The sequence below is a fragment of the Tamandua tetradactyla genome, chromosome 10 (genome assembly GCF_023851605.1).
Source record: "Tamandua tetradactyla isolate mTamTet1 chromosome 10, mTamTet1.pri, whole genome shotgun sequence".
Lineage (NCBI taxonomy): Eukaryota > Metazoa > Chordata > Mammalia > Pilosa > Myrmecophagidae > Tamandua > Tamandua tetradactyla.
Genome location: NC_135336.1, coordinates 87,367,129 through 87,392,006, shown reverse-complemented (window position 1 = coordinate 87,392,006; position 24,878 = coordinate 87,367,129). Strand labels below are relative to the sequence as shown.

The following is a 24,878-nucleotide window of genomic DNA, read 5'->3' as shown; positions in this document are numbered from 1 at the left end:
AACTAATCTCTATAGAAGGCTGATTACTAAATGATCAAGGAAGAGAGTAAAAGACAGTTCTATCTAGTGCTTTCAATTCTGTAAAGTCTTCATCACAACTAGACAGCAACTTAGGGATATTACTCTTAACACTAGGTAAAGGATTATATTTGGGATTCTAGTTGTTATAAAAATATTGACAATTTTGACCAAGTTTTTTGAGCTTAGCCTCTATCGGAGTCATTCCAAAGATGCAAAGGTCAAAGAAATGGCAGAATAGCATTATTGTGCATTTATTTCTTTTATTTATCGATATTTGTTTGAGTAACTTTGGTTCAATTATATAAATAGATTGCAGCAGTTTATAAGTTGCAAACAATCCAATGAAATAGAAAGAACATTGGCAAATATATAAATGCCAAGAACATATCAGGAATTGATAGATCAAGATAAGTATGTCAAAATTTCATATATAGTTACTAAAATTATGTCTGCAGAATTAGTTCCAAACATCTTTGTAGTCAATGCCAAAAAAGAGAGAAAAATAAGTAACTTACAAAGTTCATATTATCCAGGAAGAGTATACTAACTTCATGTAGTTGTTGTAATTATTACAACAATAATTAATCCCTGTTGTTTGTACAAGTGTATTTAAAGTTTTTTCAATGAATGCTGTTGATGTACAATCTGTAACTGATTACACACAGTCGTGTGGTCCTTAGGACTTAATTCTTTTCTGCTAGGAAGATTGCCCTGGAACAAAGGTGCACACAGCTATGTATTGTGGAACATGACACAAATGGGTCATGGCTACCATGTCACATTTGAGACCATGTTCCACAGAAGCCATTTATTTACCAATAATAGAACCAGGATTGTTTCTTGTCTTCGTGCTTGCTGTTCATGTACCTTTATTTCCTGGAATTCTAGAAGAGTTACAATTTGCCATGTTCTAGAGTTGGTTGTGATGAAGTCCTGTTCATTGAGTTTCACCTTCAAATACCTGCCTTATGAACTGATGATACCTGAGTTTCTTTGAGAACTTTGAAGTAAAGATTTGTACGATATTTTGAAACAAAGAACTTTTTACTTAAGAAGATTGATACTATAGCACACTTAAAATTATATATGCATTACTAATTATTCCAATTGACTTCTACCTCTAGTTAGAATATAAAATAAATGTTTTTATAGGGACATTTAGAAATGCTTAGAGATGGTCTAAAATTTCCAACTTTGTTTACAAATCAGGGCTTGCAAGAGTTATGGAATAAACAAAACATAGTTTAAATCTCTCTAGAGCGAGCTAGAAAACATAGTAAAGGGAAACTATCTGGTCCTAAAATATTCCTGGGGGCCAGGAAGTGAAGTTGGAAATAGATACCAATGGAAAATTCTTTTTATTTCCCTTGCCACATACCTTCTTTACAGGTGGATAGTTAGGTTACAAGAATTCTAGAATATAAGGAAATTCCCCTGCATTCTAAAATGGTTTTCCCTCTCCTCAATAACTGTGAGTTAAATTCTTCTCTTCATTTAAATAATTATATCTCTTTGGCCTTCCACTCACTAACAACTTAGTGCGAATATGTTGAACAGTTCCTTCTTTAGCCAGAGTTTGCTTAGAAAATATCTCTGGTAAAATGAGGGGCAAATAATATTTAGATATATTTTGGATGGGAAGAAGTTGGGAAAGAAGGGTTTAGAATCAAGGTTTATGCATAGCAGTTGGAAGTTTTGGTGAGTTACAGGGCAGCTCAGCCAGGTGACTGCTCTTACCGGATTCAGGATCTGATGTATGAATGATGAAAATTGTTGTATTTACTTCATATCTCTGGCAAGGCTTGAATTGTAGACAGAGGCGAAAATTGTATTTCTAAATGTCTGTATAAGTGTTTCTAAATGTCCATATGAAAATTATTTATTTTCTATTTTTAGCCAAAAGTCAATTGAAATAAATGTTAGAGCTTATAAACTCAAGTGTGCTAAATTATGGATCTTCTTAGGTCAAAATTATTTTTCTATAAAAGTACAGCACATATCTTTTCTTTAAAAACAGTAACAATGAAAACCTTAAAATAATTGCGTTATACTAATTTTACTTGCTCTAAAAAGACTTATTTTAGTCCTCTGCTCAAGAATGTCTAATAACCACAGTGAATTATATAAAATAGGTCTTTTTCTAAGAAATGAAAATAAAGAAGAGATTTCCATAATTCTTATCTACTTCCTTTGATCGTGATATGAAAACTCCATCTCATGTGGAACATGTTGATCATTGACAGTTCACAAAAAGTATTTCACTCACAGATTTGATCATTTGTAGTTTGCCTGTATAATATAATCAGAGAAAATTATGACATTATGTGAGCATTATAAATATACATTAAGCATAAGATTTAAAATAAATAATGTAGTCATCTGGCTTTTGTTAATAACTTTAATAACCACTGGCTGGAATTAAAATAAGATTTCAAAATTGCAAATGGCGTGCAATTTTGAGAAAAAGTAAGAAATGCAATTTCTTTCCCCTTTAATAGACTAATGGCCAAGTCAGTGAAGAGAAACCCATGGGAGACAAATTAGCTCATGCAGCCCAGATGCTCTTCGAGCTTTTCCTTAGAACCACTTGGTCAGTGCCTGGACAAGGTAATTTGCCATATCCCTGATCATCCTACTCTCCAGGGCTTATCCATCTTTTCTTCCCTGAAGCAGGTGGTCTGGAGTTTCACATTTATGATCATGAAGTATGCTTTGGCCTGCAGAACGAGAGACCAGAAAATGAGAGAAGGAGTTGTGTTTTCAGCAAACGTATCCATTAGCTTGACAGCAGAGGGATTAAAATGGATAGTATCAGAGGATATTAAGCAACTTCAGATCAGGGATACTTTTAAAATATGGTTATGCCATAAAAGGCCTACCGGTGATAGGGAAGGAAAAGAAAATCATCTAGGCGTTGCCAAGTAAAATGATAGTAAAAGAGAACTATATAATTCTGGAGTCATCATATAATGAAACAATGCAAAGATATCTTTTTAGTTAGGATTGTTTCAATATCAGTTGGGATTTCTTTCCTTAGTTTGTGATTTTCATCACTAAAATGATGAAAATATACAGTAGGGCATTTATAGAAGATTAAGAAGCTTCTGTTGGGCTTGAAGAGCATATACATAAATATGAAGACTTGGGGAAAAAAGTTGAAGGAAGCTATCTGAAATACTAATCTCAATGAAAGAAAAAGTGAATAAATGGCTTAATTAAAAGTTTTGGTTGTTAAGGAAGAGGGGAAAATTTAATGAAATAAGGAAAGAAGTTATTGATAAAATACTTGAAATATATAATATGCAAATATCAAATTTTGCTTTATCTAAGCTTCTTAAAATTGGAAATATTTTAGGAGATGAGAAATTTCATAAAATATTAATCCTGTACCACAACACTTTCTAGTACTAGAACTTTTTTTTCAAGTTTGTATCCTATTAGGGAAATCGTGATTGCCAGTTTGTATTTAGAAAACTACTCTTTTTTTACAAAGCCTTTATTTACAGATGAGTTGTATGTGTCAAAGCATATTTATAGAAATATTTACATTGTAGGCATTAAAAACGGAATTAACATATTTTCTCTGATCAAACAATTACTTCCTCATGATAGTTACAATGATTCATTTATGTGTATCTTATTTCTCTGTCCTATCACTTACTTCATAATATGTTTCTTGTATTTCTGATGCAATTACATTTTTCCTTTTTAATTATTGGATTATTTAACATGCATGGTAGTTCTAATCCAGAGCAGAGATATGAATGCTTATAAGGAATCTTATAACAGAGGAGTTAAAATGATTTTTTAAAATATAATGACAGCTTCTGGAATAACCACAATGAACATCAATGAAGATGGGGAAAATCAACAGTAAAGCAGGCTCTAGACTTACTATGTATGTGCATGTTTTGGAGATACTAAACCTGAACAAAAGGGAGTGAAATACAAACCTTGGTCTTAATGGAGACAGAGAGAGAGAGAGTGAGAAAGACAGATGCACTTGATTGGCAATAATTCAAAAACAAATTAGAAAATTTCGGTATCTGAAGTGAAATGGATAAATATAATTTTCAGCAAAATCTATGTAATAATTTGGTAAATTTAACTGGAAATGTATTTCATTACAAAATCTGTAATGGTATGCTAAATACCTATTTGTTTATTCCCAAATCAAGCTTTAAGTGCTTAGTTCCTTATAGGAAAGAAAAAAAATTCTCCTTTTTAGAGAAGTATTTTTCCACTGAGTTTGTACCTTGCCAATACAATGTCCTATTACATTTCATTCCAGTTTGAGACATCTGCAACCACATACTGCATGCTATTCAAAAACCAATATAACGATATTCTCAAAACATTGGCTTAATTACTTGGATTTTTTTTATTTACTCACATTTTTAGCTTTGCTTACAATTGCTTTTGTTTCAGAAAATGTACCTAAATTTAAAGCATATGTTATTCTTCAATATGGCAGCTGGCAAGAAATTTGAATAGTGTCAAATGGAGTAAAGTCTCATGTATCATCCCCATCCTGACGAAGGTATTCTAGTTCAGATCTTCAGTCTCTCGCTTTGTCCAGTGCAATAACCTGCTCTTTCCCATCAGTCATCCCCATTCTGCCACAGGGCTGCCATATTTATTTTTCAAAATGTAAATATAATCATGTCACTTCCCTTCAAAAAGTTCCTTAATGATTTTTTACAACCAACAACTGACAAGATAATATAAAATCTTATATTTGCATACAGGTCCTTTAATAGATGTTTACTTGCTCAGCTTTATCTGTACTCACTCTCATCCTCTCCACACTAGCCATACTGAGAGGTTTGGCATCCCTCACAGATAATATTATAAGATGCTTCCTTGACTCAGGCAGGTCTTTCTCCTTGCTGCTCCATGAACTCATATGCCCCTTCAAGTTTAAATGCTAATTTTCCCAATTTACAGAGAAAGAAAACAAACAAACATAAAAAACCCACAAGTGGTTCTTATACTATTTTTATTCACCTCATTTATTCTTTTATGTTTCCAATAGATTTTATTAAGTACCTGTTATCACTATATTCAAAGCACTATGTGAAATATTATAGATATACAAATAATTATTACATGGACTCTGCCCTTTACATGTTCATGCTTTAAGTCTTATCTGTCTCTTTTCTCTTCTCCTTCCACAACCCTTTTTCTAGTTACAAAAATTCTGCAGAGTTATGTGATGGACCTTTGGCTACATCCTCTAAGAGAATTGTCTGATAAAATAGAATGAACACAAGATTGAGAATCCATTGAGTCAGTTGTGATTCACACTCTAATTGTCCTAAGCTTTGGGGCTTTGATAGTCATTTCACCTTTCTGAGCTTTGGTTTATAGTTCTAAGTAGTCATAGTAACCCCTATTCTTTCTCAACCATGGGCTGCTTTGAATAGCAAATGACAGATGTTCTGCATTCAGGGCCATTATCTTCGGAAGCCAAAGGTTTGGGTTTGAATCTTGGCTCTGTTTGTTAGCAGTGTGACCATGTCTCATGTTCAAAGCTGGGGTTTTAATATCCACTTTATCATAGTTAGGGCAACATTATAAGTAGGGACAAATTTTGCCATTTAGGACATTCTCAATGAATGCAAATATTATTTTTGATATTTGCAGGTATGTTGGGTTCTGTAAATACCTCAGAAATTTCTATTTCTCCTTAAACTTACACTTTCTAGCGCCTGCCACTTAGATGATGGACCAAGTCTCCTTTGCCTGCACACCAGGGATGCCATGATTTCCTTCCATAGTCCCATGCTCTCTCACTTCAAAGACCAGCAATGATTCTGGGTGCAAAAAAATGGACTGAGAGCCTGAAGCTATGTGAAATGAGGTCTACTCCATTAAATTGTCATGTTCAAAAAATAAAGAATGAGTCAGACCATGCCTAATTCCACAGGAAAGAGATTAGTTGCAGCAGAACGCATGTGGAATTAATTTGTTAGAAAAGACATATTAACATCTTGAATTCCACATGAAGACTCTTGCTCCTTGGAGTTGGTTGGATTATGTACAGAAAGACTCATTATAGCGCTCCATAAATGTAGTGGGTACATTATAAAAAGGCAAGTCAGGGATGACTCGCTCGCTCTCTCTCGCTCTCTCTCTCTCTCTCTCTCTCTCTCTCTCTGTATATATATATATATATATATATATATATATTTAGTCTTTATTGATATGGGGCCTAGGGATTTTGGATGAATGGAAACAAGGAGTGATGTTTGCATAATGCTTTCTCAAATTCCATTTTGGCTAACTTCTGAAACCTGATTTTGGAATAATGTATGTGTGGAATGAGTTAGAAGAGTATGTTTCTGTAATGTGGAAGTTAGCTGTAGTTTGTAAAACATGAATATTTCATTAATTAGTGAGCCAATTGAGAACCAATTTTTGTCATTCAGTACTTAAATTTTTCTTTGAAACTTGTTTTTTTATGATAGTTCCTGCAAACAATATGAATTTTCATGGTTATGTAGACCCTTGCCTTTCACATATTTTACTTTCTTTTGTGTTTGATACGTGGAGAATAGAATTTGTTTCTCTATGATTTTCTCTCTGTAGACCCATCTCCTAGGTCTCTGTTTTATTCTGTTTTGTGCTTTGGGACATTTTCTTTCCTTCTGGCCTTGGACAAAGATCTCCTTTCTCAAATGTAATATTCAGCATGCCTATTAAAGGACTTTCTTCAGGTAAATGTGAAAAGGTCTTCAGGTACCCAAAACTGGAACAGATAAGTGAATGGGAATTTTAGAGATTAATCAGGACCATTGTTCACTAACTAAGCTCAACCCAAACAAAGTTATATAAAGAGGGAAATTATCTAGTTAATATTCCATTTTCTTAAGAGTTTTTCTGTGTATCTGAATACCCTAGCATTCCTGATAATAAAATCTTCCCTTACTTGAATTCTTTTGATATTCTTCAGGAATATATTTTGTATTTGTAAAAGATTTCTTTGCAAAAATTTTGAAACTGATTTCAAAAATTATATTTGAGAAGTATGTCGTTTTAAAACATTAAAATTCTAGACCCATGCAAATTTTTTCTTAAATTTGTGAAGTTTAAAATTTGAAAGTTTTATAGAAGTATATTCAAATTACATATACAATAATATATTTGTGTATATATATTATATGCAGCTATATATATATATATATATATATATATACTATTTACATGTTTATACATATATATATACTATTTCAATAGTTGACATCAATCTTAAAAACTCATATGGAATTTTGTATTTTCAAAATTAGAAATTCCCACACTCCAAAACAAAGAATTCTAAATCGGCAATTATGTTAATAACAATAATTTTTACTATTCTTCAAACTGTCAAATAGTACCTTAAAGATGGCTACATTTAGTAGTTTTTATTTATCAGGCAATACATGGTGACCTTTCCACATGTTTGGTTATTTCTTCCTCATAAAAATCTGAAGACATATACATTATTATCTCTACTAAACACAGGCTTAAGGGCAAAGATGTTCAAAACATCATACCACTTTTGAGAAGCAGAACAGGGATTTGATTAACTCCTTGCTCTTAAACTACAGTGAATATTTTTGATATTGGATTAACTGCCTTACCTTAATCAAAGGAATACAATGGAAAGCCGTTTCTAAACTCGGACACAGAAGCAATAATCCCATATAGCTATTATTACATCAATAGACGGGACTGAACACAATATACCTATTCCTTATTTTAAGCAAATTTGATGGAAAAAAAGTTCATTTAATGGAATAGAAAAAAAATGAGTTAGGGTCAATTACTTTTCCAGATGAAGTCATTACTGATGTTCTTCAAAGAAGATGTTCTCATGCTCTATGTGAAACATTATCCCATATATGTGTGCATGTGTATGTATATAGTTAGTTACACTACAATGCATGTTAATAAGCAGTGCGGTAGGCAGAATAATGGCTCATAAAGATGTATGTACCTTAAGTCCTGGAACCTGTGACTAGGTTAATTTACAGAGCAAAAGAAAAGTTGAAAATGTGATTAAGGTTAAGAATCTTAAAATGGAAAGACTGTCCTCACAGATTAATGGACCCAATCTAATTGCACAAATCCTTACAAGTGGAAGAGGAAGGCAGAAGAATGAGTTAGAGATATATGATAAGAGATTTACTTTAAAGAGAGAGATTCAGAGTATGAAAAGGATTCAAGCTCCCATTGAAGATGGAGGAAAGGAGCCATGAGCCAAGCAATGCAAATGCCTCTTAGAAGTTGCAAATGGCTGACAGCCAACAAGAAAACAGGGACCTCAGTCCTACAATGGCAAGGAACTGAATTCTGCCAACAATCTGGAATAATGAAAGTGGCATGTGCAGTGGAATAATGAAAAAATTGGATTTAAAATAAAAAAGACACCAATAATTCCCCCATCCCTTAATCCTATGCCTCTTGCTAGTTAAGATCTAGGCAAACACATCAAACTAAAAGGTAGGATATTAGTGTAAAGAATTGGCTAGAGGAGCTGAGAAGGAGGCCACCCAGGATATAGGAACAGCAGGAAGCCATTATCACTTTAGGATTGAAAGGGCAAGGAGAAGGAGTGCTATTACCAGAGTCCAGAAACCAGAGCTGCCTAACAGCTGCTAAAACTATGGAGAGATGGGTTGTTGGAAGGAGCTGGAACCACAGAGGCAACACAGCTACGACTAGGGATATCAAGGAAAGTGGAGAGAGCAAGGAAATACTCTGGTTTCTCTCTCCTCTAGCATTCCAATCATTGGTTCTGATCTCTCATTATGCTCCACCTCTAAGCTATAGGACAAGGGCTCCTGCAAAATGTAGCAAAACAGAAGAAGGCAAGGAAATGAATTTCAGAGAAGACAGTCCAAATGTTTTCCCAAACCATCAAAATTTAACTGTATAATCTTTGATAAATCATTTTACTACACTGGAAATTGCTTCCTTATGTAGAAAATAAATATATTACATGCTTTGGCTGCCTCACAGGATGATGAGTATGAGTACTTATTCTTTATGGTAAGACCCAATATAAATATAAGATCCAATATAAATAAATATAAAAACAGACTGTTGCTATGCTGTGCACAATGTAGTATAAAAATCATTGCTATATTGATCTGTGTGGTTTAGCAATGATTTATTATGCAAATGAAAATATATTCTAGAGCTGACTTTCCATTTTAGGTGGTTGTGCAATGTTTTTATTGGTGATTTTATAACAACTATGGAAAGATATAATTATCCCTGCATTGATGCTAAAAACAAAGGTCAGACATATAAAATTTGAAACCTAACTTGACATAATAGTTTTATTCATATAATAAATCGATTTAATGCTAATATTTTTTGAAGATCAAGTTTCTTTATAAATATATGTGAATTCTGATGTCTCAACTTGAATAATTGTAGAAACATTTTCTTAGTAATTGTAGAAACATTTATATCTTTGATATCTTCGTAATTGTAGAAACATTTTCTGAACAAAATAAACCCTGTACCAACTAATAGTCATTCCCCATTCTTTACAATCCCCACCCCAATCCTTTACAATCTAATTTCTGACTCTATAGATTTTTGCTTATTCTGAAGATTCCATATAAATGGAATCATGGAATACATGGACTTTCATGCCCGGCTTTTTTATTTAGCATAATGGTTCAAGGTTCACCTGCATTGTAGCATGTATCAGTACATTTTTTCTTTTAATTGTGAATGATATTTTATTATATTGATATTTCACATTTTTGCTTATCTATTTCTCAGTTTACATTTGGCTTATTTCCACTTTTGACTATTGTGAATAAAGCTGCTATAAGCATTTACATGCAAGTCGTTCCATGGAAATATGTTGTTATTTTTATTTTGTATATACATAGTAATGGAATTGTTGGTCAGTATGACATGTTTCAGTTTAACATTTTGAGGAGCTGCCATCCTACTGTGTGTTAAATAAATGGCATCTCATTTCGGTTTTGATTTGCATTTCCCTGATGGGTAAAGATTTTGATCAACTTTTCATGTGCATTTTGTCCATTTGAGCATACTCTTTGGACAAATGTTTTTCAGATCCTTTGCCCATGTTTTAAATGAATTGAATTTTTTTATTATTGAATATTGAGAGTTATTTATATATTCTAGATATATATAGTCCTTTATCAGGTATATGACTTAAAAATAGTTTTACCCATTCTGTGATTTATCTTTCCACTTTTACCATGGTTTTGTTTGCAGCACAAAATTTTCAATTTTGATGAAGTCTGATTTATCAATCTTTTTCTTTTGTTACTTGTTCTTTTGGTGTCATATCTAAGAAACCATTGCCTAATCCAAGATCCCAAAACTTCCCCTATGTTTTCTTCTAAGAGTTTTATGGTATTAGTTCTTTCATTTAGGTCTTTGAAACCTTTAGGATTAGTTTTTGTGTATGATGTAAAGTAGCTGTCCAAATTAAGTTGTTTTTTTTTTTTTTCATGTGGATATTCAGTTGTACTTACACTATTTATTGAAAAGATAATTTTTTCCATGTTGAATTTTTTTAGTACAACTGAGGGTTTATTCCTGGACTTTCAATTATATTCCATTGGCTCTGTATGGTTACACTTATGCCAGTACCACATAGTCTTTTACTGTAGCTTTATAATAGGATTTGAAATGGGGAAATGTGAGTCCTCCAAATTTGTTGTTTGTTTTTTAAGGTTGTTTTAGCTATTAGGCCCCTTGAATTTCTATATGAATTTTAGGATTAGCTATTCAATACCTACAAAGAAGACACTTGGGATTTTGATAGATACTGCATTGAATATCTAGTTCAATTTCAATGTCAACATCTTGAAAATACTAGGTTTTCTGATTCATGAATATGGGATATATTTCCATTTATTTAGATCTCTTTAAACTTCATAACATTTTTTTTTAGCTTTCAGAGTATACATTTTTCATTTCTTTTACTAAACCAATTCTTAAGTATTTTGGTTTTTGAAGCTCTTGTAAATGGAAGAGTCTTTTAAATTTCATTTGACTTGTTCATCTCCAATGTATAGAATTACAAATGATTATGTACACTGATTTCAAATTTCTTTTTAAAAATTTATTTCTTAAGATTTTATTCTCTTTTTGTGCCATTTAAAATAGAATCTCTTAATGTCTTTTTTGCTGTTCATTGCTAGTCTATAGAAATAATACATTTTTGTATACTGATTTTATAACCTACAGCTTTTCTGATTTCCTCTATTAGTTGTAATAGTTTTTAGAAAAATCCTAAATACAAAAACATAGAGTGTAATAGTGGCAGAGAATGTTAGTGTACATTATTGCCCTCTTTTCTGCTTAGTCACATGTCTACACTGGATTTCCCAACTCTTTTGCACCAAATGTTGCTTAGACTCTGTTCAGCCAATGGAATGTGGGTAGAATTGATAAACTTTTCTTTTAGCTTTTGTACTCCAATTTTTCCAAGCCATCCTCTAGTCTCATTCCCTCCATTATTTGGAGCCAATAAAAAGGATGCAGTGTAGAACTCAACAGTCTGAAAAAACAACAAATGGTTTAAACATTGAGCCATCAGAATCTAGAGTAAATACATGAGAGTGGACCCTCAAACTCCCATGCTACCAACCTGCATTGGGCCATGACATAAAAAGGAAATGGACCTAAATTGCATTAAGCCAATATGCATTGTAAGTTGTTTACTAAAGCAGTCAGCCTGCTTGATAAGGTAGAGGAAAGGATGAAAAGACACAAGCTATCTAAAGGCACAAATCTTATTGTTTTAACAATTGAAAGAAACTAATGAACCAAGAGACTTATCATAGAGTATACATGCAGCATATTATCACTCCAGTTTTTTGACAAAGAAGACAGTCATTGTCTTACTTCTTGTAACAAAAAAGGGCAAAAAAACCTTGTGAAAGGTTGAATTATGGGTACAGAAAAGCCCCAGTTTTGTTTGTTTTATAAAAGTTGTCAAAACAAGACATTAAGTGATAATCATGAAGGGAAAGATATATACTGGCAAGAATATTTTTGGTTTGAAAATGAAACAAAAGAAGAAGAGAAACAACTGATGGAGACACATGCATTCTTAAATTTGAGGTTTATGTCTGGCAAGGAGAGTCTTATTTAAATGGAGAACGTTCTTTAATTTCTACATATTTGTGAGTTTTCCATTTCTTCCTCTGTGACTGATTTCCAGCTTCATTCCATTGTGGTTGAAGACTATACACTTTTTTTTTTTTCAATATTTTTGAATCTACTGGGACTTGTTTTCTGACCTAACATATGATCTATCCTGAGAATGGTCTGGGTACACTCGAGAAGAATGTGTATTCTGTTGTTAGATAAGTGCTCTGTCTATGTCTGTAACATCTAGTTGGCTTAGAGTATTATTTGAGTATTATATTTCTTTATTGATCTTCTAACTAGATTGTCTATCCATTATTGAAAGTAATGTATTACTCTTACTATTAATATAAAATCATCAATTTCTTCCTTGAAACTGTATTTGCTCCATATGTTTTTGGCTCTGCTATTAGGTGCATATACATTTATAATTGTTCCGTCTTGTTGAATTTTCCCTCTTATCAATGTATAAAGACCATCTTTGTCCTTACTAACATTATTTTATTTTATTTTTTTACTTACAGTCTATTTTATCTGATATTAATCAGATAAAAAGCTCCCTTTTGGTTACCAATTGCATGGTATACTTTTTCCATCTGTTCACTTTCAACCCATTTGTTTATTTAATTCAAGGGAAGTCTTTTGCAGACATCATAGTGTTGGGTCATGCTGTTTTATTCGGTTAGCCAATCTTTGCCTTTTGATTGAAAAGTTTTATCCGTGTATACTTAAAACCATTAATAATGTAGGACTTATTTCTGCCATTTTGCTATTTAGCCACATTGAACCACTGCCCGGTATCCTTTCCTTTCAGTCTAAATAACTCTCTTTAGTATTGCTTGTAGGACATGTCTTGGTGATTAACTCCCTCAGCTTCTGTTTTTCTCAATATACCTTAATTTCTCCTTCATTTTTTTAAAAAAGTTCCAGTGGATATGAAACTCTTGGTAAGGGCTGTTTTCTTTCAGCACTTAACATATTTCCATCCACTGCCTTCTTACCTCCATGGTCTCTGATGAGAAATTTGCACTCAATCTAATTGGGACTCCTTTTAAATAGCACATTGCTGTTCTCTCACAGCTTTCAGAACTCTCGCCTTATCCTTTGCATTCAATAGTGTGATCAATATACGATGGGATGAATATTTCTTACTGTTTATACTGTTTGGTGTTATCAAGTCTTCTTGGATGTGCATATTCATGTCATGGCTAAGTTTGGGAAGTTTGCTGTCATTATTTCTTTGAATATTCGTTCTTTCCCTTTCTGTCTTATAGTTCCTTCTGGGACTCGCATAATTTGTATATTGGTATGCTTGCTTGTGTCCCAGAGGTGTTTATGCTGTTTTCATTTTTATTATCCTTTATTCTCCCTCTTCCTCAGTTTGACTCATTTCAAATGTCTTGTCTTTGAGTTTACTGTTCTTTACCTTGATTTAGCAGCCTCTTTCTTCTGCTCTGGATGCTGTACAGTGTTCTTCTGGCCTCCGGAGTTTCAAAGCATTGTTTCAGATAACTCCTGCTGGTTTAGTAGTTGTTCCGGTAGAAGGACTAAGTGCTGGATCTCCCTATTCCACTATCTTCCCATTATCCCCATGTATAACCTTTTATCATTTAATCGTCATCATAACTTTTTTCTCAACTTTCTGGAATTTCTCAAGTTGATTCTCAGAGTCCTTTAAAAAGTTCCACAATGTTAATTATACTTATTGAAAAGAGGCCTTAAATCTATTATTAAAGTTTAATTTGAAGCACATATATAATCGTAATGCTTACCTAACAGGAGTACAAACAAATTCGTAAAACTAATACCTATTTGGTGTTTATTTTTAAGAAGAAAAATGTAAAATATTAAAGACAGAATCTTCAAACTCAGAAATGGTTGTTGACTCAAGTATTTTGCTCTTGGGAATATGACAATTAAAGAATTCTTTCTAAGGATAGTGATGTAAAAATGAATAGGACACCATTCCTGTCTTTGGAGTACATGATTGCATGAGAAGAAATGGATATTTAAAGATATGTATTTTGCATTCTGTGTCATAGAGGATCAGAAGTCAGAGATTGTATACTATATACATACATCTCAAATTTAACATGTTGGTCAGTTGGATTTGTGGCAAAATGACAAATACATCCAGAATTTTCCAGACCTGTTTAATTAGGAACTTTACTAAAATCAATCTCAAAAAGCAATCCCACAGTCCAAATATTGGTTTTACTCTATCACCAACTTATTCTTCAAGTTGATTTTGTCTTTGGTTTTCAGATGATTTACAACATTGAGGTATAGAATTAAATTTACTTTCATTTGAGTATAGGCTGAACACTCAACTAATAATTGATTGTTATAACTTGAGAACAATTTGATATGCTCAATTGCCAGTTTTTGTTATTTCAACATTTACAGCGATTTGATTTAAAGCATAGCTCTTGTTATTTTTGCTAATTATTGTTTAATGCAATTGGAAAAATGACAAATTGGGTTCAATGTATCTGAGAAATAGGTGACCCTCTCTCCTATTTTTTGATTTAGTGACTGTGCCAAATTTTTCTCTGATGCATATAGATAAACATTGAAGTATGATTTCAAAAAAGTTGCTTAGCAATCATCTTTTGAGTAGAATTTTCTTTTTGGCACATCCTGTCTTTTCATATGGTATATATTACAGATTTTTAAATTAGTATTATTATTACCTCTTGCTACCAAAGGGGTATGTAAATATAATTTTAAAAAGTCAGCTTTTAAAGAAAAAAATCCTCAAGCACTAAAATAAATAAAATTTTCTATAGTTTTGCAACCTTTTTCAAGATAAATGAAATAGTCATACAAACATGTTCATATGAATAATGTCTATTCCTCTTTATTTGTATAAATTTTACTATTTAGCATTTATGATGCCTGTTTCATAATAATTGATGGTAGAAAATGGAAGAAATCAGGTTTAATACTTTTAGACATTTTTATATGCATGGTAATTACATAAATAAAATTGATAAAATGAACTGTTGTTTGAGTATAATAGTTTTTATTGGGTCAATGTTTTACAATTTTCAAAGCACTTGCATGCCTATTATCTCATTTTATCTTTACGACTACTCTCTGTGAAAGATAAGAAAGATGTTAAAATTTTTATTTTACACCAGAGCAAACTTATGGCCAAAGAGTTAAGCAACCTGGCAAAGATCACTAGCAAGCTAGTCATTGAGTTAAGGATAGAATTACTATTGCCCTTTACACTAAACAAAACAAATTACATTGGAATTTGGCAAAAGTATATTCCAGAGAATTATAAACTAATATACAAAATAATTTCCAAGTCAATGGAAATTATATTTATATTTAAAATGTTCTCAATTCATTCTCAATGTATGTGTTCCTCACTAATGATTCTTATATCAAATTCCTAAGAGATTAAAATTTGCTAGCTGGGCTTAGACATTTCTTTTAAGTATATGTTAATAAGAAGTATCTAAAGTGTTTTTTCAAAGCAGTTGTCCTATTTTACATCCTTAGCAGCAACGTATATGAAATCTAGTCTTCTCACAACTTTGTAACACTTGATATCATTAATCTTTCCGATGTTAGCCATTTTAATTGGTTTGCAGTGTTATCTCATTACAGTTTTGATTGGAATTTCTGTGAAGTGTAATGATAATGAGCATATTTTAAATTATTTATTTGCTCCCTGCATATTGTCTTTTGCAAAGTGTCTTTTAAAATCTTTAGAAAATTTTAAAAATTGGGATATTTGTCTTCCTGTTATTCAGCTAAAAGGATTCTTTATATATTCTAGATGCAAGTACTTTGTTGTGTGTATGCATTTAGAATATTTTATTTCAATCAGTGATTTATTTGAAATGATATATTTTGAAGAGCAGGAATCTTTGATTTTGATTAAATCTGTTTTACTTTTTTTGTGGTTTTCTTTTATGTTTTATGTTCTTTGTGTCTTCTCTAAGACATCTTTGCTTTAAAAGATTTGATGCAAAAATCCCAAATATATTGTAGAATACTTAAAGTGTCAGATATTTGAGCCTAGACTTCTTGGTATATATTAAAAGAAAAAGATATGTACAGTATCAACTACTTAATCTAACAATAGTTTAATCCTTTCTTTGTTTCCCCTCAAATTAGAACATTTTCACAAAACAGTTTATATTGGTATAAAGGTTTGTGTTTATTAATATAGGAGCTGTTTATTTTTTCAAGAAAATAGACTTTCCTTTTTGCTGTTTTGTATTGTGGGGAATTGAAGATTTCCTGAATGGTAGAAGCTTATTCATGTATCATTAATCTGTTCAGGCTCAAACATTAACTATCTCCTTTAAAAAGAAAACCTTAATTGTTTCTAAGCAATATCTCAGAAGCTTCTCAAATAAAACTCCAAGTGAATATTCGTATGCTATGGACTATACATGCAAGTTAGTTTTCTCAAAGAATGTGACAATGAATTCCCAGCAAATCCAAATCTGTACAACAGGTTCACAACTGTACATACAGAAATTGCTGTGATGGCTACTTAGTAGGGTACATGTTAGCACAAGCTCTCCGATATCAATGCTCCATTAGAATCAGATGGGAATTATCCATATTCAATAATAAGTGTGTTACTGTGTAATTTATGTCATTCAATTTCTAGATACTTGGCTGCATTTCAGACAAGCATCTATATATATGTAAGTGCTTTTCTGAAATCAGACCAACTCTCATCCTTTCATATTTAGGAGTATTACAATGAATAGAACTCTCTCTGGATTAAATGAAGATATATATTTTTCACTTGTATGAACTAAAATAGCACTTTCGTTTTGCTTATTTTTTTCTGTTTACTTGCTTCTGTAGACTATACTCGGGGCACCAAAAGGATTTAATATGGGTAACATATATTAAAAAAATGCCTTTAGGGACATTTCTATAGCCCTAAAGGCAACAAGTTTACTAAGGGAATTTACTTCCAGTGTTTTTTTTTTTTTTTCCTCTTCCATACATCGTACTCACATAAGAGTGATGTTTTCAATTTTTTAAATTATATTTTAACAGTATCATCAGAAATGCATACATATGTGTGCCAAAGGACATGCACAAGAAGCTCATTGCAGAATTCTTTGCAATAGCTAGCAGCTACTTGGGAAACCTCTGGGATTCTGGTAATGTCCCATACCTTATCATATATGGTAATTACATGAAGAAGAAACTTCCTTTAAAAAATATCATCAAATCCCACTGTGCCCTCTCCCAGTATTTATCCCTAAAAGTATTCACTGCCTTGGCTTTTATGATCATAGAATACTTTTGTCAATTTTTAATTTAGTTTATTCAGATATATGTAAATTTATATATATATTACAGCCTGTGTTCTTTTGTTTTTGACTTCTTTCTCAACTGTGAAATTTACTTACTGTTGCTGCATGTAGCAGTTATAGAATATTTCATTGTATGAAAATACGATTTTATAAATCCTTTACATTTTAGATGGCCACATGGTACATTATTTGTAATAACCAATAGTTGGAAAATATCTAAAAGAAAACCTTTGGAAACATCATTTCTATTAATTATAAATCAATTTCATGTCAACTTTTAAAAATATTTATTTGCATTGCCTTTGCACAAGAATTATAAAATGGCCTAATGAATAAAAACCGAACGGAGGTACACACTGTGTCATAGGGTATTTAGTAGCATTTTAAAAATTCCAATCTGAAGATCGCCTTTTCATAATTTCAGTTAGAGAATGCAACCTGTTTCCACTTTGTACCACAGTTGAAAAATTCTGTTTTCTCCATCTTATTTTGTGCTAATTATTTAATTTACTATGTTGTCATTTTTTCTTTTTCTCTTGCATGATCTTTAATTGTTTCGGTTAATTTTCAATTAATTCATTTTTTTCCCTTGTTATTTTGGATTTTTAAATGCTTTTGAATTCTATGCATGTTAATTGTTTTGTTTTCCTAAAAATACAATTAAACTTTCTTTTTTTTATTCTTGGATAAAAATGTGAAAATCCTCCTTCAATCTTTTCCTACTTTATTGATTTGACTGCTTTATGAACTTTTCACTCTCTACTCTCAAGTCAAGGCATTTAGAAAGATAGTACTTCTCCCTCCATTCTTCCCATCAGCTCCAGGATTTGGTCAAGGGAGTTAAAAAACTGATCCTGCTTCTAGGTCTTTTGGATACACATGAGAATTTTCTGTCTACCTTAGCCTTTGTGACTATTTTAGCTAAGACATTCTCTTTCATCCCTGTTCCAACCTCACCTCCAAATTCACCAGCATCAGATTTTATAAGTAGGAAGGTATTATTTCACCCAAACATCAAATTGTGCAAATTAGAAACTTTGATGCTTCTTTTCCTTTCTTCTCTATATCCAAACTACTGCCCAGACCTACTAAATTAAAATTCCTAAATCATCCATCCTCCATGGGGTATATTTTGCTCCCCCATCAAAGGGGCAAAAACACTGCATTTTTTAATATAAGGAATAGCTATACACTACGTGAACAGATAAACACTATATCTGCAGTATTAAAATTTCATGGAAGACATATTTGGGAGAAAAAATGTCTCAAAGGGCTCCCTAGTGGGGTAACTAAAAATTGTGAGAAACTCTGACCTACATATTGGTAGAGCAGTCAGAAAGAAGGGTTAACAAGATACGGTCTTTCAGCATCCAAACAAATCACAAACCAAGGTATTGTCAGTCTTTAGGTGATCTAAACTCCGTAGCTAATGTCAGTACCTCCTCCCCAACAATCACTCCTACAATTTTGCTTATCATATTTGTCATTTCATTTTTTGCATCAAATATTCTCTGAAAATGGAGAATCCTCGGAGAGAAAACAGTTTATTTGGGCATCAAATCTGTTTAGAAATATACCTTATTTTATTGTCCTAATATAAAATATATACATAAATATAGAGGAAATTTTCTATTATCAGAATCTATGATAGAGGTAAATTAATAAAGAATCAAATTGTATGAAAATTTTAACTTTCATAAGAATTTATATAACCATGTGTTCATGAGTTGAACAATAAATTAATAATGACCTGAATCTAGTGTTATCTTTTTATGTTTTTATGTTTATATACTTCAGGAAGTAGGTGAGAAGTGATTTCTTTTTAATTTATCCTACTAGAATTTTGAAAATTTGATCTTGAATAAAATATTAATCATGATGAAACCAAACATAAATACTGTTTTCTATTACCTAGATTGAGCTGGTTCGGCTGTCACTGTATTCATTGACTGTTTTTCCTTTCTTATTACATTAATATTATAGCAGCAGTTACAGCCCTATATTTTAAAGGAAAAAAAATTACTCTTATAATTCTAAATACAAATTTCAGGAGTCACGTAACATTCTATGTGTACTGAAATCACTTTGTTAAGATCCTGTCAAATAACTAATGTTTCTGCAGCTTTTCAGAAATAAAATGGCCAGATTAGTTTTGGCTTCATGAAGGTTTTTGCTTGTGCTTATTACTAAAAGCAAAGTCAAGTTTTAAGAATCTGAGTTTCATTTTAAATGAGGCATAAACATAAGAAACACGATCTCTTTATTAAATAAGCTACAGAAATACAATCAGGCCATGACAGTTAAATTAGTTTGAAAACCAAATTTGAAGTTACATATTTTAGAAATCACTTCCTATGAAAATAATAATAGGGCCAGGGTAAACTGTGGAAATTCTATATTTCTTTTATTTATTATTTTATATAAATTTGTGAAGTATATGTTAGAGTTAAAGGATAGAAACACAATAAATTTTTAAATTTATGTTAGAAAATTCTCATGTATTATGATTATGTCGATAGGAAATTTTTTGGCTCCCTTAGGACTTTGGTCTTCAATAATTTACTCACCAATACTTGCCTCTTTATGTTTCTTTACTACTTAGAGCCAGAGTTTATATTTTTTCCATGTGTGTTGCCTTTCTCTACAGTTCTTAACAGAATACTTGCATTCTGAGAAAATTAATACTGAAATGGATATAAGATAAGTTTATCTCCTTAGTTTTGCCTTACGTTGAGACAAAGAAACTTGAAAACTTCCACCTGTGGTAACTTCTAGACCTCCCTCCTCTAGAATTTTGAGTGGGCTCCAGAAAGAAAGGCCAGGAGTTTTGCTTCTATTTTACATCCAGGAGAATGAGCTTAGGTGATAAGCTCTCTGAGGATACTTGAAGAGCCATCAAATCCACTGGATTTCATAAGCATCTTGGCTTTGTAACTTACTTGATTATGACAGATTTTCAACCTTGTGGATTTATAGTGCTGGCCAGTTAAATCCGCGATGGTGTTTTTCCCCTCACTTCCTGAAATGTTGGAATGAGGTACAATTAGTGTGTATTCAACTTTTCTTCTTCTAAAACTGGGAGGTGTTTGTAAAGTGATGCTAGGCTGGTCTTCCTCCATGGCGTTTTGTATTTTCTAGAAAAGAAAATCATGGTTGGCCAAATCTCATTGTCCTGTAATTTGTTTAAACTAATAGGGATATTATTTTTAAGGATAATTCTCCTGCTTCATAAATCCAGTATCAATCCATTAGGGAAAAAGAAGGGAAGGCTTTGTTATTCATGCTTTTTCAAAATGAAGTAATATTTATATTTTTAGGCAAAGTTCACTGTGAGAAGTAATCGTAGTTGAAATTATAAACTGAACATTTCAGGAAGAGTACATGTAATACATATACACATTAAAAATATATGACATAATCGAAGATCTCTTATATGTGTTCTGCTACTTTTGGCAAACAGAGACATGTCTGAGCAATTTGAAGATATGTTAAAATGTGCCCAAAGGTGTCATCAGTTTCCCAAAATTCTGTATGTCTTTTTGGGTAATTTTCATGTTTTCTGCAATCTCACTTATTAATACATGTTTCAAACGCTGTGACAGCAGTTTTGCATAACTGTCTTCAAGTAATCACAAACAACTCAACAGTGTTGACTAACTACAAGGAAACTTTACTGTATATCTAAAGTAAAACTGAAGAAAAGCAATAGAAATAATTTTTTTTCATTTTCATTTCACAGGATATTCAGAAAGAAATTTCACAACTATGAAATTTTAAGTATTTTAGACAGAGTATTTAGATGTAGAATTCACATTTCCTCTTTATTTTAGGTTTTAAATGCTTAGAAGTTTTTTTTTTAAGTAGAGAAAAGCTTCTCTAAAGTACAATAAAACACGTGCAAATTAAGTAAATCATTTTCTTCATAAATTGTGAAAGTCATTTGCAGACTCCAGTTGCAACACTCAGATTATTAACAGATAATAATGCACAAACACACATTGCATTATGCACTTTCCGATCACTTGAACCAGTTTATTTTTTCATTAGTAAAATACCAATGCACACATATCTGCCAACTCTCCATCTCTGGAAAATATCTGGGTTAGGCCAGCTTCACCTTACAAAAGTTTAACAAGGATTTGCAGAACTTGGCTGCTTTAAAATATTTCAATGCTATCTGATGCCTTTTATGGGCTTTCTGTATTCGAAATTTTTCTTCAAGGCAGAGCATGGCTACAAGTAATTAAGTTTAAAAATATATTAAGTTTTAGGATGGCACTGAAACTTTTAGAAGATAGCCATATCTTACAATCAAGTTAAGGATACTAGGACTTCAAAACTAATTTAAATTATACCTCAGACTTTATAAGTGATAAATTTTCGAGAAGCAAAATATGTTTTTTACCCCCTGTATCTAGGTTTCTGAAGTCAAAGAAGGTGCTATCAACTTCACATACATGCAAAATCAAGTGACAGGTATTGAAATAATGGTAACAATATAATTGTAATGCCCTGCCCAGTTGATACCTTTTTAAAGCATGGTTATCAGTTTAGCAATGTAACTAAGGCAATCTTATCTTGATATTTTTAATATCTTTTCTTAATAATATTAGTGGTTTTTTCCACATCAATTTCTTCTAGATGCCTAATTGCATTATGAAATATTGCTTTTATTTAAAATAAAGGGTTTTATTTTGGAGGATTTAGCTTACCTTTCCCTAGTCCTACTCTTCCTCATACAACTTCATGCACAGGGATAATTGGTTCCTTTCTTTTAATTTATGAAATATCCTGATAGAAATAATCATACCTGTCCCTCAAGCCATTCAATGGTTATTTACTTGTTCTTATTAAAACTAAAACTCAGTGTGATTTTTTTAGGAGGTGTGAGGGGTAAACTTTGCATTAAGCATAAAGTTCTGTTAAATTACTGCTTTACTAAATTTATATACTAATTTAACAGCATAAAACTACCCTCACTCCAATAGGCTGGAGGAAAGATTCTGAAGTGTCTATGGTCCACCATGCACATTTTTAGAATCACTCTATTGATTATACAGAAGAACTGGCCTATGGCCTTGCAATCTTCATTGTCTGGTTTGTCTGGCTAGTAATAGACAAAGGGCACTTGTCCATCAAGGCAAAGTCTATATTCCCAGCCTCTCTTACTCATAGTTATGATTATATGATTAAGTTCTGGCAGATGGTGTGTGAGCAGATATGATGTGTGTAATTTAAATGTCATGACCTTTCACATCATTTCTAAAAGATAACTTCTTACTCTCTGTTTCTTTCCTCCTTCCAACTGGAACAGACAGAGAAGGACTTCGCACTAAGGGGGTGACAGAACAACCAAATTGAAGGAACTGTGGTCCTTAAATGATCTAGGGGCACACAGGACTCTACTGGAATTAATTTTTTAAACTGTGAACGTTTTAAACACAAAGAAAAGGGCAATGAAATGGTAATAAATGCTCATACCTAACTCCAGGAGTTAAAATCCAGTTTATTATTACATTTGTTATGAATAATATTTAAAAAATAAAACATTATAAATGATTTCTTATCTATCTAAAAGTAACTGCTCTTTTCAATTTGGTAAGTTTCTTTCTCATTTATGTTTTTTTGTAAATGTACTATAAATGTGTATATGTGACAAAACATTTTTATTACATTCAAAAGTTTTATGTGAAGTACCATACCATATGTTTAATTTACAACTTTTGCTCACTCACTAGTATGCTTGATTTATGTGAAACATTTTACCATTCGTCTGTTTATGTTTCCACTTTCTTTAATTTCCTTTGCTTTTTGCCACCACTCCCTTCTTTCCTGATTGAACTTTATTCTAATAAAGTACATCTTTTCCTTACCATTTTGGAAAATTACATCTTCTAAATCCATTATTGTAGATGTAATTCTTCAAATAATATACATAATTAATAAACTAAAGATAAATCAAAATCTCCATTCTATATTTGAATGATATGACAGTTAAAACACTTGAATGGATTTCTGGTCTACACTTTTTGTCTGATTTTTGTAATTAATACTTATTTGGATGTATCAAAAGTTTTATTAATATCTTATTTCAACACTGATTCTTATGATCTATCTCTATCTGGGCCAATTCATTTTTTGCCTAAGCACACACTTTAGTAGTTCTTTCAGTGGGCCTGAAAAAGTAAGGGGTCAGTCCCCGGACAAGCAGTGTAGTTCTCAATACAGTTTTTTTCCCTAAAACACAAATACACACAAGAATTGAAAGTAAAATACTACACACACCATACATAGCATCTAGCAATATCTAAAGTGATCCTTGAAGTTAAAAGTTTACCAGGAAGTCCAATTTGTTAGTTTTTTTAATATGAAATTTTATATACAATATTGTGTTGAGTAATTAGGAGATTTACAGAAATTGTTAATTTCAGAAACTTGAATTCATATAAGAAAAAGTTATGGCAAATAAAGCAGAAAAATACATAGTTAGGGTGTTCTTATAATAACAGAAATATATGTCTAATAAGAGGTCAACTAGTCTTTTTTCCTAAGATGGGAAAAAGAACTACAAATAATTGATTCAAAAGAATCATTTTCTGATTTGCATTTTCTCAAAAATTCAGGCTAAAATAAAATTTAAAATTATCAGGAGTATCTAACTTAAGCCATCCTTACTGTAGCATATTTTATCTTATTCTTTTGACTACATCCTCATTTTATTTTACATATAATCTCTTATCTCCTTAGTGAAACCTCAGTCTACCTCCATCTGAAAAGCTAAAATACGTATCATATATGCCAGTTATGATGTGAAATTTAGTCTGTCATTGTTTGTACTTATCACTTTGCATTTTAAAGACCTTCTTGTCAATCTTGTTGGATTGAAATTACTGCTGCTTTCTAGTAAAACCTTGCAATCCTTTGTGTTTGCTGACAATTATTTGCATACAAAGGTGTTGAAATGCTTCAGCTTTAAGATTGGAATCAAGGGAGAGCAAGATTATCCTGATACCTGGAATAAAGGTATATGTTATTATAAATGAATTTTATAAAAAGATGAATTGTTTGTGAGTTGGGCAACTTATAAAGCATACACAGGTAGATGAATATTGTCACGTCTGTTTACATTATCAAAGCTAGTGAGTTCACTCATTTTGAAAAATTTTGAACATTCAGAACTTTTCACCAATGACTTTTTACATTTTTCCTTTATCAGAAATGTTGTGCCTTTACCGAACAATCATGCATAAAATACAGCCTCCCATATACCATCCCACCGTGAACATCTTGCATTGATGTGAAACATTTGTTACAACTGTTGATAGCACATTTTAATAACCGTATTATTAACTAAAATTCATGGTTTAATTTAGAGTTCGTTGTTTGTGCAGTGTAGTTCCATGGATTTTTTAAAAA

General features: G+C 31.7%; 1 long non-coding RNA gene across 1 annotated transcript; it reads left to right on the top strand.

The window, feature by feature from the left end:
• The first annotated feature begins 1,466 nt into the window (after nucleotides 1–1,466).
• Nucleotides 1,467–22,938, top strand: LOC143648025 (uncharacterized). Its single transcript, XR_013158328.1, has 4 exons — nucleotides 1,467–1,492; nucleotides 2,520–2,628; nucleotides 21,881–21,938; nucleotides 22,777–22,938. It is a non-coding gene; the product is annotated as an uncharacterized LOC143648025 (long non-coding RNA).
• Nucleotides 22,939–24,878: the final 1,940 nt, after the last annotated feature.